Source organism: Gallus gallus, chromosome 8, assembly GCF_016699485.2.
Source record: "Gallus gallus isolate bGalGal1 chromosome 8, bGalGal1.mat.broiler.GRCg7b, whole genome shotgun sequence".
Taxonomy (NCBI): domain Eukaryota; kingdom Metazoa; phylum Chordata; class Aves; order Galliformes; family Phasianidae; genus Gallus; species Gallus gallus.
In genome coordinates, this window is record NC_052539.1 from 19,569,609 (window position 1) to 19,582,256 (window position 12,648).

At 41.9% G+C, this 12,648-nt stretch overlaps 1 protein-coding gene across 32 annotated transcripts in view; it reads left to right on the top strand.

The window, feature by feature from the left end:
- The window catches only part of PTPRF (protein tyrosine phosphatase, receptor type F), a 342,426-nt gene that overhangs the window by 70,407 nt on the left and 259,371 nt on the right, over positions 1-12,648 (top strand). Inside the window, exon 1 of one of the 32 annotated variants that reach the window (XM_046944814.1) lies at positions 11,238-12,571. The exons of the other annotated variants lie outside the window; for them this stretch is intronic. The gene's annotated coding sequence lies outside the window, so the exon portion shown is untranslated. Of the gene's footprint in view, positions 1-11,237; positions 12,572-12,648 lie in introns of those variants that run through there. 32 annotated transcript variants of the gene reach the window in all.

A 12,648-nucleotide genomic window follows, 5' to 3' on the forward strand; every position in this document is an offset into this window, starting at 1 on the left:
TAATATTGCCTCAAACAATGGAGCTGTATTGTGCTCAGAAGTCCCAGTTTTTAAGTATACGTGGCTGTTTAACTTGCACAAGAGTTCTGCATGCCTGTTTGATGGAATATTGCTATTTTTGTTTAACAGCTTTATTAGATTAGAGGGTGACGGTTATTTTGTTACTTCTTAAACTGTTTATAAAAGACATGCTTGCTGTTTTGCATGCTTTTTAATATTACAGGTTACACAAATTATCAAACAAAGACGAGCAGAAAGGAAAAAGCCAAATCCCTAAACTGGTTTCTGGATGATTTGATTTTTTTTTTTCTCTTTAATCTGTTTGCAAGCAGAATCTCCCTACCCCCTGCTGCAGAGCTGCATCTCTGCTGTGTTTTGGTGAGCAGTGAGGCTGGCGTTGGCCTCTCGCCCTGCCAGTAGTCCTGGGGCACTGCAGTTCTTCCTGTGGAAAGGTGTTATTTAGTTCTGGCTGTGTTAATTCAGTTTCCACGGTCGTTTGCTGCTCTCTGGAGCACGTGAGCACTGTGAGGTCCCATGGCTTGGTCCCATGGCTGCCGAGCAGCCAACCCTCTTACTACAGAGAGCACGACAGGCGTTTTGGAAACGCTGAGTGAAATAGCGGAGGCTTCCTTAGTGTAAATGTTGTCAGCAGAGATCAGAGCGCTTCACCCTTGGGTGTCAGATAGTGGCACACGTTGAGATCGAAGCGGTGTATCTACATATTTCAACAAAATATGTTGCCTCTCCCGCCTTCGCGTTTGCTTTCTAGTTTCATTGGCAGACAGATTGCTTTTTATGTCCTTCCTGCGCACATTATGCCAGAAGGTTCCTTTGCAGAAAATAAATTTATAGTCACTAGCTGATAAAGGTCTTCCTGCGGCGGTCTGGCAGAGGCGTTTCCAGAGCAGCCCTTCCCACTGCTGCTCGGAGCCCCCAGGTGACAGCCCCCCGGCCGGGCCTTCCCTCTGTGCTTCCACCGTGACTGTCCACCCCGAGTCAAGGGGCAGCTGAAGTATTTAAGTGGAGAATTCTTCATTTACTTGGTCCAAGCTGCGCTGCTGGCTTGAGCTATGTGGGCTCATAAAAATGCTTTCTCAGGTAGGAGCTTTCAGGTTTATTGGATTACGGGAGACCTTTGTGTGTGTGTGTATACTCAAACGTGCATGTGTGCACATGCGTATTTACTTCTCAAAACTGACGTTCACCCAAGGAACAAATCACTTGGGTTCGTGATGTGGTTGGGTGCCAGTGAGAGCGTAGCCTGCTCTGCTGGTAGCAGCACCGAAGCGAGCGCATGTTTTGATAACGTTTCTCTTAGGTTTTGCAGAGCCGTAATCGCTTTTATGTACGTGAGCTATTCAAGTTATTTAACAGTCTCTCAAATCTGCCATTTTACATACTTCATTCTTTATGAATAGAGATAGGCAAATGAAAAATAGCCTAGCAATCAGAAATTGTTCTTCACAAAAGGTTAGTAGGGAAAGAGGAGATGTGAAAGTACTTTTAAATAGCAGGTGTACTCTTTGGCATGATTTAGGGGAAAAAAAAAAAAGCACAACAGTTTTGTCTCATGTTCCATTAAAAGAAAAAAAGGTCTTTGGAAATAATGAAAATTAAAAGTGCTTTTGTCTCCTCTGTTGCTGCATGCTGAACAGTATGAGCTGGGTTGTCGTAATTTGTTGAATTCCACCTCTTGATATTTTGCAAGAACAGAACGTCGACTAATACTAAAGCAAGAGTTTTGTCTATGCAATTATTGTGTTAATGTGGTTAGAAAAAAAGGGCTGTAAGATTTTGTTGAAGCTTATCCAGCAGCAAGATGTATCGAGATGACTTGCATATCTTAATAGCAAATTTTTCATCTCATTAATAAGGAGGAAATGTAAAGAATATTATCAAAATAGTCCGTCTGACTTGCAGAAAATACAAAACTTTATCACATTGCAACAAAAATAAACTCATTTATGGCCACACACACAAAAAAAGATTATGCCTTGTTTGCTTGCTATAAATTTGATTTATTCTTGTAGTAATTACAGTCGCTGGTTTGGTAAAAGTTGAAAACATTTTTTTTTCCCCGAGCAGAACAAGACTTCTGCATTCCCATTGCTGCTGCATTGCAACACTTTGAACTTGCTCAGCAGACATGACAAAAGGTTTTAATTAAAATACTAGCAAGATAAAAAGAAAAAAATAAAATCATTTGTCTGCATTAACTTTGTGCATTTCTCATAATTCTTTAATTCTTGTAATAAAGGAAAAATACCGTAGCTGAGATAAGAGGCTGTCCTCCTCCCTTCTCTCTCCCCTCATCAGCAGAAGGCTCTCAGATCTCTGGGATGTTTGGCTAATTCAGTGGCTCAGGAGTGCTTTTAGTTGGTGGTGGTGCAGGGATGAGTAGGAGCAGCTTCATTCATTGAACAGGATCGTGGTCCGCAGGGAGGTCTGGGACACACTGACATACAGCCAAGTACCTCTGAGCCTTTCCAGCTCCCAGGTAACCATAGAATAACTCATTCTTCCTTGCCACTTCAGTTTAACTGATACAACCATGATCTTGTGATATTTGTAAATGGAAACAATTTCTGGTGGTTAACCAGAAAAGTGATTAAGTTTAAAGAAGTCAGTTATATGCGGAAAATATCCCCTCTTGGATTTATTCCTCAGTCCAACTCAACATCTGGTAGAAGATGAACGGTTCTTTACTGAGGAGTAAGCGAGCATCTTCTCATCCCTTCCTCCTTCGTGGTAGAGGAGCACTGGCAAGTTGTGTTTGAACACTGAAATGTGTTGACTCCAGTGTGTCAGTGTCATCGTGCAGCACTGTGGTGGCAGTACCGCGAGAGGGAAGGTCTTAATACATGTTCAGCTTTACCCTACCTGAATACTCTGAATTTGAAGAGCGTCAGTTACAGAATTCAATAGAGTGGCTGAAGGGCCTCCAGGAATTTGTCTGCCAAATCCATGGTGAATTGTGGCTGAGGAGCTCCCAAAACTCTGGGCTAAAAATAGAGATCATTACCAGAGTTCATTGAGACTTTCAACTCTTTTTGGGCTTTTTTTTTTTTTTTTCTACTACTTTGTAATACTTTGTAAATATCTCATTCTGTAAAACATGATTTAAATAATGATTTAAATAATAATTTAAATAATAACCGGGCAGAAACTTTGATGTAAATCAGTCACTTTAATCTTGCTTTGTTACTTTTCTCAAAGGAGAGGTTAATTATTAGTAGTTTAGTAATTATTAGATTGCCTTGATTTCCTGCTAAGTACAGCTTTTACAGTAAGGTAACACCTTTTGTCAACCAATCTGCATTATAAGCATATGTTAGGATTGTCTAAATATGCCAAGTAAGCATTCAAATACTTCATGCTCATAGTTTGGGGAGTAAAATGTTTGCTTAGCGTACATTGAGTGCTGAAAGCAGTTGCATTGATGTCAAATCCTTATGATTCGAAATCAGAATTCAGTTTCAATTTGTGAAATGATATTAAATTGTGAACTGCATTTCTCTTATATGTACTAAATATCGATATCAAAGGGAAACTTGCTGCATTTCACTTCTAGCAGCGCTTTCAAGGTTAAAAACAGCTGTGGTATTCACTCTGGGTGGTGACTGAGAAATGGTTTTGGCCCTTGAGGTTACCCTAAAGAGTAGATTTCAACCTCTTGCTCTTACCGCTTGCTCTTAGACCGGAAAATGAAAACGAGTCTTCATGCTATGTAATTTCTTAATTGATTTCTTATTTTGAGCAAATCAAATCAATCATTGAATTGAATTAACTGAATAAGCTGAAATTAGGAAAAACGCTGTTTCTGTGTCAGCCAAAAGGTCAATCACCATTTAGAGTTGGTTTAGTGTGTTACGTTCAGGCGGCTGGCATGGTGATTGGGCTCTCTTGAAGGCAATGAATATATGTTTTTAAATAGGTAAATGTGTCAATATTTTAGAAACATAAAGTTCTTTCCCACTAAAATTAGGTTTAACTATATATTTAAATACTGTAAAAGTAAATGTTTATTCTGCTTCTCGAGGAAAAACTTTCAGTAATGTGGAAAGACAGATTCATGCACGTGAGTGTTTTTTTATTCTGTGTCTGTCATATTAATACACTCTGAGACTACAAGAAATTTCTTTTTCTTATAATTGTGATTACAAAAAATAAGAGATTTGACTGTCCAAATCTGGTCATTGTGCTTCTTGCACTATTTGTTATTACTTGGTCAAAAAGCTTTTATAATTAAGATGGAAATGTGTTGTAGTGTGTGCTGGTTATATTTTGTTCTGCATTCAGTTTACAGAAAGCAAATATTTCAGTGTGGGGTGTTATAAAGGTGGAGTTGCAGAGCAATATGGATATGCAGTGCATTTATTTTACTATTATGAATATATTTTTTGCTGCTTTATTCACACATAAAAAAAATAGAGGCAGCTCTGAGACAGGAAAATAAGCCAAAACGTATCCTAAGCAAAACAGGGAGTGTTTGTGTGGTAAATAACCTTTGAAAGTGCTCTTTATTTTAACAGTTTCTGTTATAGCAAATCACTCATCGGGGATTGTAATTCATGATAATTCTGATATGGAAGTGGAGAAAGCTGCTGCTTTGCTTAAAAATGTGCTTGTCTAGATTCTGTGAGTATATCCATCTCTGTTTAATATGCGTCTACAATAGATGCGTGTGTTAATGGATGTGTGATTTATACACCTGAGCATTTTATTTTTAAACATTGGCTTACCTTTAGTCACTTGTCAGAGCTTGGATATCCCCCCTCTGAAAGTACCTCGTCATTCCATCTCTTCTCTGTGATGGTGTAGCATTGCTGCTACTAAAAGCAAAGCCTTTCAGTTTATTTCACTTCTTTTTTTCCCCCCTAGCTTTTTAAAGAGCAAAATAGGTTTTGTAGAGGTGTCAACAAAGCCTGATCATATTTAGGATGAGGATTTGCTGGTGGTAATTGTTTATCAGTTCAAATGTTGCCACTAATTCTCCAGCATTAATGCATTCGTCTGGTTCTTTGGGCTTTGTGTCAAAAGCCTTGTAGAGAGACAGATAAACATCAGCTCCTTGGTGTAATGGAGGACACGTTTCAGGCAATGCTAATGTGAACCTAATCTAATAGTTCCTCTGAAATTTTCTTTCATGCTGTTTATTGCTTGTCTTGGATTTATGCGGTAGCAGGATTTTAGTGCTAGCTATGTGGAGATTATCCTGTTGTGGGAGAGGGTGATACAACAAACTGCGATGGGTTGAAAAGAAAAACAGAACTGTCCACTGTATATTTTCATGTTAATTTTGTAACGTCTGATTTTCATAACATAAAAGCCGTTCTCTTTTTCCATTTACAGTCAGAATTTGCTGGCCTATGGAGTAAGCTATTGGTCAACCAAAGAAGGCTGGGAGCCCCTTATCCTCAATAGGGCAATCCTAGTCCTGACTTCATGGTCTCTTTTGTACTGGTGGTACTCCTATAGGTTCCACAGTGTAGCTGTTTGCGCATTTTGTTATCTCAGAGTTGCTTCTGTACTTTTAGAGGAGTTTTGCTTCTCTTGTGTTGTCTTGGTACTGATCTGGGCTTTGTTCTAGAAAGCTTCTAAGTCCTATAGACTCCCTTAGTCAGCTCTGTACAAGAGTCTAATGTAGAGTTAGAATTTTGCAAAAGAGGAGTTGGGGAACAACTGAACACGGCTCTGAATGCTCCTTTCTGATTCATCCTTTGTAAGCATGTTCTGCTCCTTTACTCTTTTCCAAGCTAGCTGAGTAACAGCACAGATTTTTCTCAGACAACACTGTTAGCGTGTGTTTATAAAATGTGGAGAGCACACATCTTGAGATCTTCTCATTAGAATGAAATATTCCTTTTGCTTTGTGCTTGGCAAATTCCAGGGCTGGGGTGGCTGTTGAGGTAGGGATGCTTTGGATGAGACTTGAGAGGCATTGCTCAAGCACCCTGTCCCCAGCCCTAGCTATTATAAGGGCAATAAAGACACATTAGGCTGATGTGTGGTAATTTTTCTTCTTGAAAAGAATAACTCTAATCCTAATTCATAATAATTAGATACTCTTAATTCCTAAAACATATATATCTTTATCCCTTTGATTACTCATGAGCTAATAGCAATTTGTATGCCTGTCAGCCTCGCCTCCTTGTTCCTTAAACCTCGGTTAAGCTCTTGGAAAGAGACTTCATTCACATCGTGTTTGTTTAAAAGCTCAGTCTTTGTGGAGGGGGAAGCAGAGGTGCAATGTGGCAACCTTGATTAGAAGGGTGGTTCCTAATTTATCTCTTGATTGTTTTAGCACTGTAATGAAGCTGGTAATTGGATGAGTCTTTGGGGGAGTGGAGTATGGTGAGAAATGAAATTTCTAGTGAAAAGGAGTCTTTTCAAGGGATATTGTTCATCTTTGCTCCAAGCCAGAGCTTTGTTTTACTATACATCCTCTCTCTTGAGGGAACAACCAAAGAGAAATAGTCATTGAGTAACCCGGTGAAGGCATTTAGGCAGCTAGATGTTGATTATAGCCTATGTGTGCTTGAGTGCTGGAAGTCCACTCTGGTCTGTCAGACTTCAGAGAGACTTCAGCTGTTTGGTCATGGATCTTTATCCATGTATTCATGAGAGGCCTCACTCATATCTTGTTTCACCAAGCTAGTGCCTGTATTAGCCTACAGGGGGTCCCCTTGTCAGTGTGGGGAGCGCAGGTGACACATTCAGTCTGGTGGTCCTGTTTTGGCTGAGAAAGGCTTGGGTGTGTTGGTGATCTTTCAGATGTTGCTGAGTGCTCATCTGCCTTCATCTCAAAGGCACCTGTACCTAAAAAGGTCACTGGCACACCAAGATGCAGATATTTCACGTGCCTCCAGTTGAGTCTTATTTGCTGAAGCCAAGCAGGAAATACCCACTCCTCCAGCTGTAGGAATGCTTATATGGCTCATGAAGGGCCCTTGTGATAACTGGTCCAGGGGTGCTAAAAGAAAGGGTTGTTGTTTCTGTCTTGATACTGTGCATTTTCTAACTTCCCATAGCATGTAGTGATGCTGCACTGTACAGCTCGGACACTCCCAAGTCTGGTCTGTTAGCTGACATTCCTGCTGCAGTAGGCAGGAGTGGGTTTTATTCTCAGCTGCATGCCTGGGATTTTTTGAGTGCAGACCTTTTGAGCACTTCTGAAGCACGTGGGATTCCTCTCTGCAATTGTAGCTTGGTTCTCCGTGGCCTAACTAGCCCTTCATTTGAATCATGCATTTTGTTGTCTTTTGTGTTCTGTAGACGTTGAAGTCTGAAGTGATTGCTGAGCTGAGAGCTCCCTTGTGACCCAGAGTTGCATTTTCTGTAGAGATAAACTGGCACTTGAAATCATAAAAGAGAGATTTTTTTTTTTCTTGAATTGTTCTGTCCTTCTGCCCAGCTCCATTTTACACTTCGGAGAAGCAATGATACTCCTTAGAATGGTTCGCAGAGTTCTTGAATAAATTAATACACAGCTCAGAAAACAAACTCACTTTGTTTGTACTTCAGCATAAAAACAAAAGAGAGCCCAAAATTGATTCTATCTGCATAACTAAGACCAGTGTTGCTTGGGTGTGTGCAAATCAAATGTTTCTTCATCTTCTTTAATGAGCTTTCTCACTGATTTGCAGAATATCAGCTGGTTCTTTATTACACAATATAAAATTTCTGCAAGCCAGATACACACCAAAGGTAACATTAGACACTGAGCAAATAATTGTTTCCTGTCACACTGCATTAGTAACTGGGAAGAAAGAGTTTCTTAATTTGTATTTGCGCAGAACTAAATATAGCTCTAGCACATTTTAGCTTCAGCTTTTGCCATTCATGTCCCTGAAAAATGCAGCTCCATGTTTGTCATTTACGGTGGATGTGATTTTAGACATTCTTACATTCTTGCACTCCCATTTGTGAGTGCTATAGTCTTGGGAACTTGCTTACGAGGCTAATCATGCTCACAGAACGTTCTGTTAATCCTGGGTTATTACTGTCTGTGGGGACTGTTGCAGAGCTTTTTTCTCTAGTAGTAATTATAGCAAGCCTTGGTCACAACTCCCTCATTCAGCATTTACCAGGACCGGGTACCACCTAGACTTAATTTTCCAGCAAAAACTGCTCTGATTTTTCTACCTTAAGCCTGTTATTTGTCACCTGTGCTACTCTGTAGCTGTTCTTAAGTGTTGTGCCATCAGCTTTTTGATAATAATAATTAAAAAAAAAAACAAAAAAACTGTTAAGTATTCAGATTGGACTGTACTCATGAAAATTATGCTGTGTTAGCTAGTGAGGAAAACTTGATGTGGAAGGATGCATTGAATAGGTAGTGGTTCCTCTGTGGGAAGTGTATGAGCTGATTTCTGTGCCTTGGGTATGTAGAGACCAAGATGGTAATTAGTCATTCACCTGTGTCACTTCTTGAGTCTTACAGGTGCTGCCAACGCCTGCATTTCATCAGTGCTCTGCACAACTTCTCTTGTTGTGGGTGATGCATGTAATTAGGAGGAGGAGGGAACAGGCTTGCTGCTGCTAATGGGGAGGAGGAATCTTCTGTACCTGGCTCTAGCTGTCTGCCTACACCTGTATCTCTTACCTTCAAAGATATCACTTCCTAAAAGGATATAGAAACCTAAAGAAAATTGCCTAGGTTTGTAACAGCTTTCTTCTTGGCAGAGTGAGATTTATTTATACTGCTGTTTGTTACTCTGTAGGATGTGACAGGCAATTCCTTGTGCCTGCATTCTGTCTAAAATGTGAGTGATCGCTGGGAATGCGAGCGGTTGCATTAGGAACTTTCCTCTCTCCAGCAGGGAGAGTTTGAGTTTGAACTCTCCCCTCAACGAGATCTTTGAAGTTTGGGTCTTCAAATCTGTTCTCCACTCCAAAGAACTACTAGTACAGCTGTCATCCCTCTCCTTCTGAGACACGCTGGACCAGGATCCCTTCAGAGGCCATTAAAGCTGTTGTTTCACCCTCTGGAGAGGTCGGGAGGGAATAGCTTGAGACATTATTCCCTGCCTCTCCTCCAGCAGCTGAGCAAGCTGTGGAAGTTGTGTGACATGAAACGTGATTCAATCTCTGAGCAGCACGGAGTGGCCGCAGGACTCGGCAGCGAGGGATCCTTGTGCACGCAGCAGAGGGGAGGAGGAACAAGTGCCAGTTAGGAGCTAATTAATATTTGCGAGTAACAATGTGCTACTGGTAAGAAAACAAATCACCCTGCATCTGAATATTTATGGTGATGATTTCCAGAGCTTGGGTCACACGGTCCTTTTCCAGCTGTTGCAGCTCCTCTTGTGACACAGCGCTTTGCACTGGGGTGAGACTGGCAGGCCGAGCAGAGCATGCAGGTTGGGAGGAGCACTCTCCATAGTTCGGTGTTAGTGGGCTGTGAGGTCCCACACGTTTTAAGTATTCTTTGCTGGTAGAGTAAGCCATGCAATTTAGCCTGAGATTTCATCCCATTAAGAGCCAAGCCATGCACAGAGATAATGCTATGTTTGAAGAGAAAGCAGGTGTTAAAGGTTGTTCTCCCTCTTAATGTTGTGTGCGAGTGCTTTACAGTAGATCAAACTTGCCTAATGTGATCTTCATAATGCTTTCATTTAAAATGCTCCCTGTGGTTTGTATTTGTGGCACTGAAAAGAGCAGACTCTACTTTGTAGCTTGGTGGGGCGGGGTGTTCGATTGAACATATGTTCGCACTGCTGTTTGGGAAAGATAATGGGTTTTTAACCTCTGTCAGTGTTAGATGGAGGTATTTATGGAGCTCTATTAACACTGTGCCTAGGCAGCTAACCTTGCCGTACAGGTTTTTCACAATTTGCCATTTTCTTTTGATAAGTTGTGGATTTTCTTGGCCTCTGACAGTACCTCTTGCTGTGTCAACCAGCATGGGAGCTTACCAAGGAGCAAGGAATTCCTTGCTGTTGTCAGCGCTGTGTGAAACGCTCGTGGCTACTGCTCTTGTGTGTTCAGTAAATATTGTTGTGTAGATTAAAAAAAGCAGCTTTGCAGAGTTTTGAAGAAATGCTGTGTTCCCTTCTGGGCTCAATATGCAAAAGCTGGGAAGCTGTCAGGCACCAGCGGCAGCGCTCGTGCTTTTGGCTGCTGTGGTTCCCAGGCCTGGCGCAAAGCATGGGGCTGATGGATGCTGGGCATGGAGAGGCTGCTGGCACCGAGCTTAACCCTGGCGTGGGGAGCAGAGAGTTTGTTTTAGTGGGGAAGGTATCATTTAGTGTCCTAAAATCTTGCTGGTGTTCCAGCTCTGCTGTCACTTTAGGCTTTCTAACAGTGTGAGTAAGGTGGAGACGACGGTGTGCTTCTTAGAGGGGTTTATCTCCAGTGAACTGCCGTTACCGCTTTCGTCACTGCTGATTGAGTTTTTCTGTTAATGTTTAATCCAAAATAGCAAATGCTTCATGTTTGTGTGCCCTCTGCATAAGCAGAGTGTTTAGTGAAGGTGGCTACAGCATCCCAAACTGAATTGGTGTAAAATTCTAAATATATGCGAGTCAGCCAAGTAGACACAAGGGAAATTTAGTACTTAAGCAATCACTTGGATGTGAGCAGGCTGTGTTGTCGCAGGGCTTTCCGGGGGTCATAAAGTGCACATTAAGAGGTGCTGTGACAGAGTATTTTCTACCCTTATCTCAAGTCTTTGCTCTCTGTCTCTCTATTAATACTTGCAGTGTGGAAGAGGATTTTGGTGGCACATTTCCCCTCCCTTTTATGGCAGTCGTGTCACTGTTGTGTAGCTGAAACAGTTGACTTGAACTGCCCCTATGATCTAAGTGCAGAATCTACTTCAGCTTTTGGAAAAAGGAGTCTTTAGTGGAGCAAGCATACGTGTATCCCATGAACTACTGCAGTTATGTGTGTTAGAACTGTAGAGAATGCCACAGGATTTCCAGGAAAAAAAAAGCTACAAAAGAAATGCATACAAATCAGTGTCATAGTTAGCAGCAGAGACTGATACTTGTAAGGGAGGAAATTAATATAAATTGTTGGCTTACAGAAATTTCAAGCGTTTTTATGCATTTAATAAAGGGTTGCCATTTAAGTAGCTTAAGCATCCTTCTCTGTAGATAACGTGTCCTGGGATTTAACAAACCACTTACAGTTGGATGGATTCCACTCAGATGTGATTGCCATTCTTGCAACAAAGACTAGCTGATGAAGAGAATGAAAAAGAGCCAGTACTGAAATGGCCATCATATTAGTATGGGGGAGGGGGGGAGAACAGGTTTTTATCATCTTCCTTCTGTAAGTTCAGTGTGTTAGTCTTGGTCATGGGCAAGATGTTAGATGAAACGGAATCAAAACATTGTTTCTGCCCACAGAACTGTCTAACCCAAGCTGTCTCAACTTGGAAGAGGTTTTGGCTGGATATAGACTATCTGTGGAGAGATAGGAACTGGTAGGGCAAAACCTGGTGAGCTGGAGACACAATGCAGCAGCACAGCCAGAGCCAGGTTTTTGGTGAGTGTGGCTGGAGAGGGGCATTTAAAGGAAAGCATCCAGGTAGATATGCTAGTGTTAGTGGACGAGAAAGCCTGCTGAAAGAGAAGAAAGGGGGGCAACGTGGTCAAAACTAGGAAAAACATACTGAGGAGCGTTGTGACTAGGTGTTGTAAGGTAGGACTTCAGGGTTTAAAACATGAACGTGTTCTGAATGCCTGCAGTGAGCGCGACAAATGTGTGCCAGAAGTAAATATAGTAGCGTAAGCACTACTACAGAGTCACTGGAGTCAACGCTGCATAACACAAAATTGCATAATATATTTATTTGTGAAGGTTATTTTAAATAGATCCGAGTCCTTGGAAAGGTGACTGCGTTCTGGCTTCCGAGGCTGAGGTTTCCGATGGGGCTGAGCCCGACCTGGTGGCAGGCTGCCAGCTGACGGCTGAGCTCGTCCTTCTCTCATGTTGGCTCTCACTTGGCCAACCTGGCAGCCAGCCTGTGCACCTGCAGAGAACCCTCCAACCCCAGAAAATGCAAGAGGGGGTTCTTTTGTTGGCCCAGTTAGCTCGGGTTGTGAGAAGGGGCCTCTGTGGGGATGTAGCACTGAAGGACGTGGTTAGTGGGCACGTTGGGGTGGATTGGGGTTGGACGTGGTGATCCTAGAGATCTTCTTAATGATTCTCTGATTCTAAGTAGACCTTATTGCCATGATGATGGCATGCAGGGCGGTGACCACAGGAGGCACTGGTGGGAAGAAACTTGTTTCTAACCTGGGTAGGATGGGAGGGGGTTATCAACTGAAAGTACTGGAGAGAACACATTTTTAGTTGACACAGCTGACAGTCACAAAGTGACAGTGAGCCACAGCATGATGCCATGTGTTAGAGGGTGAGGTGGGGTAAGCAAAGCAATGGATAATCTTAAGGATGGAAGGGCTTTCCAAGAGGAAACTCAACAAACTTGCTTTGTCTGGGCAGCAAAACGAGTTCTGACAGGGAGGTGGCATAATTCAGTTTTATCATGAGGGAAATAAACTTCAGGGATGGAGAAGAGCTGTTTAAGCTACGGGATCAATGTTGGCATGAAAACAAATGGGTAAAAACTATTTGGGAGTAAATGCTAGGCTCAAAATGAGTAGTGTTTTGGCTGTGGGAGGAATTGGATTCTTCAGC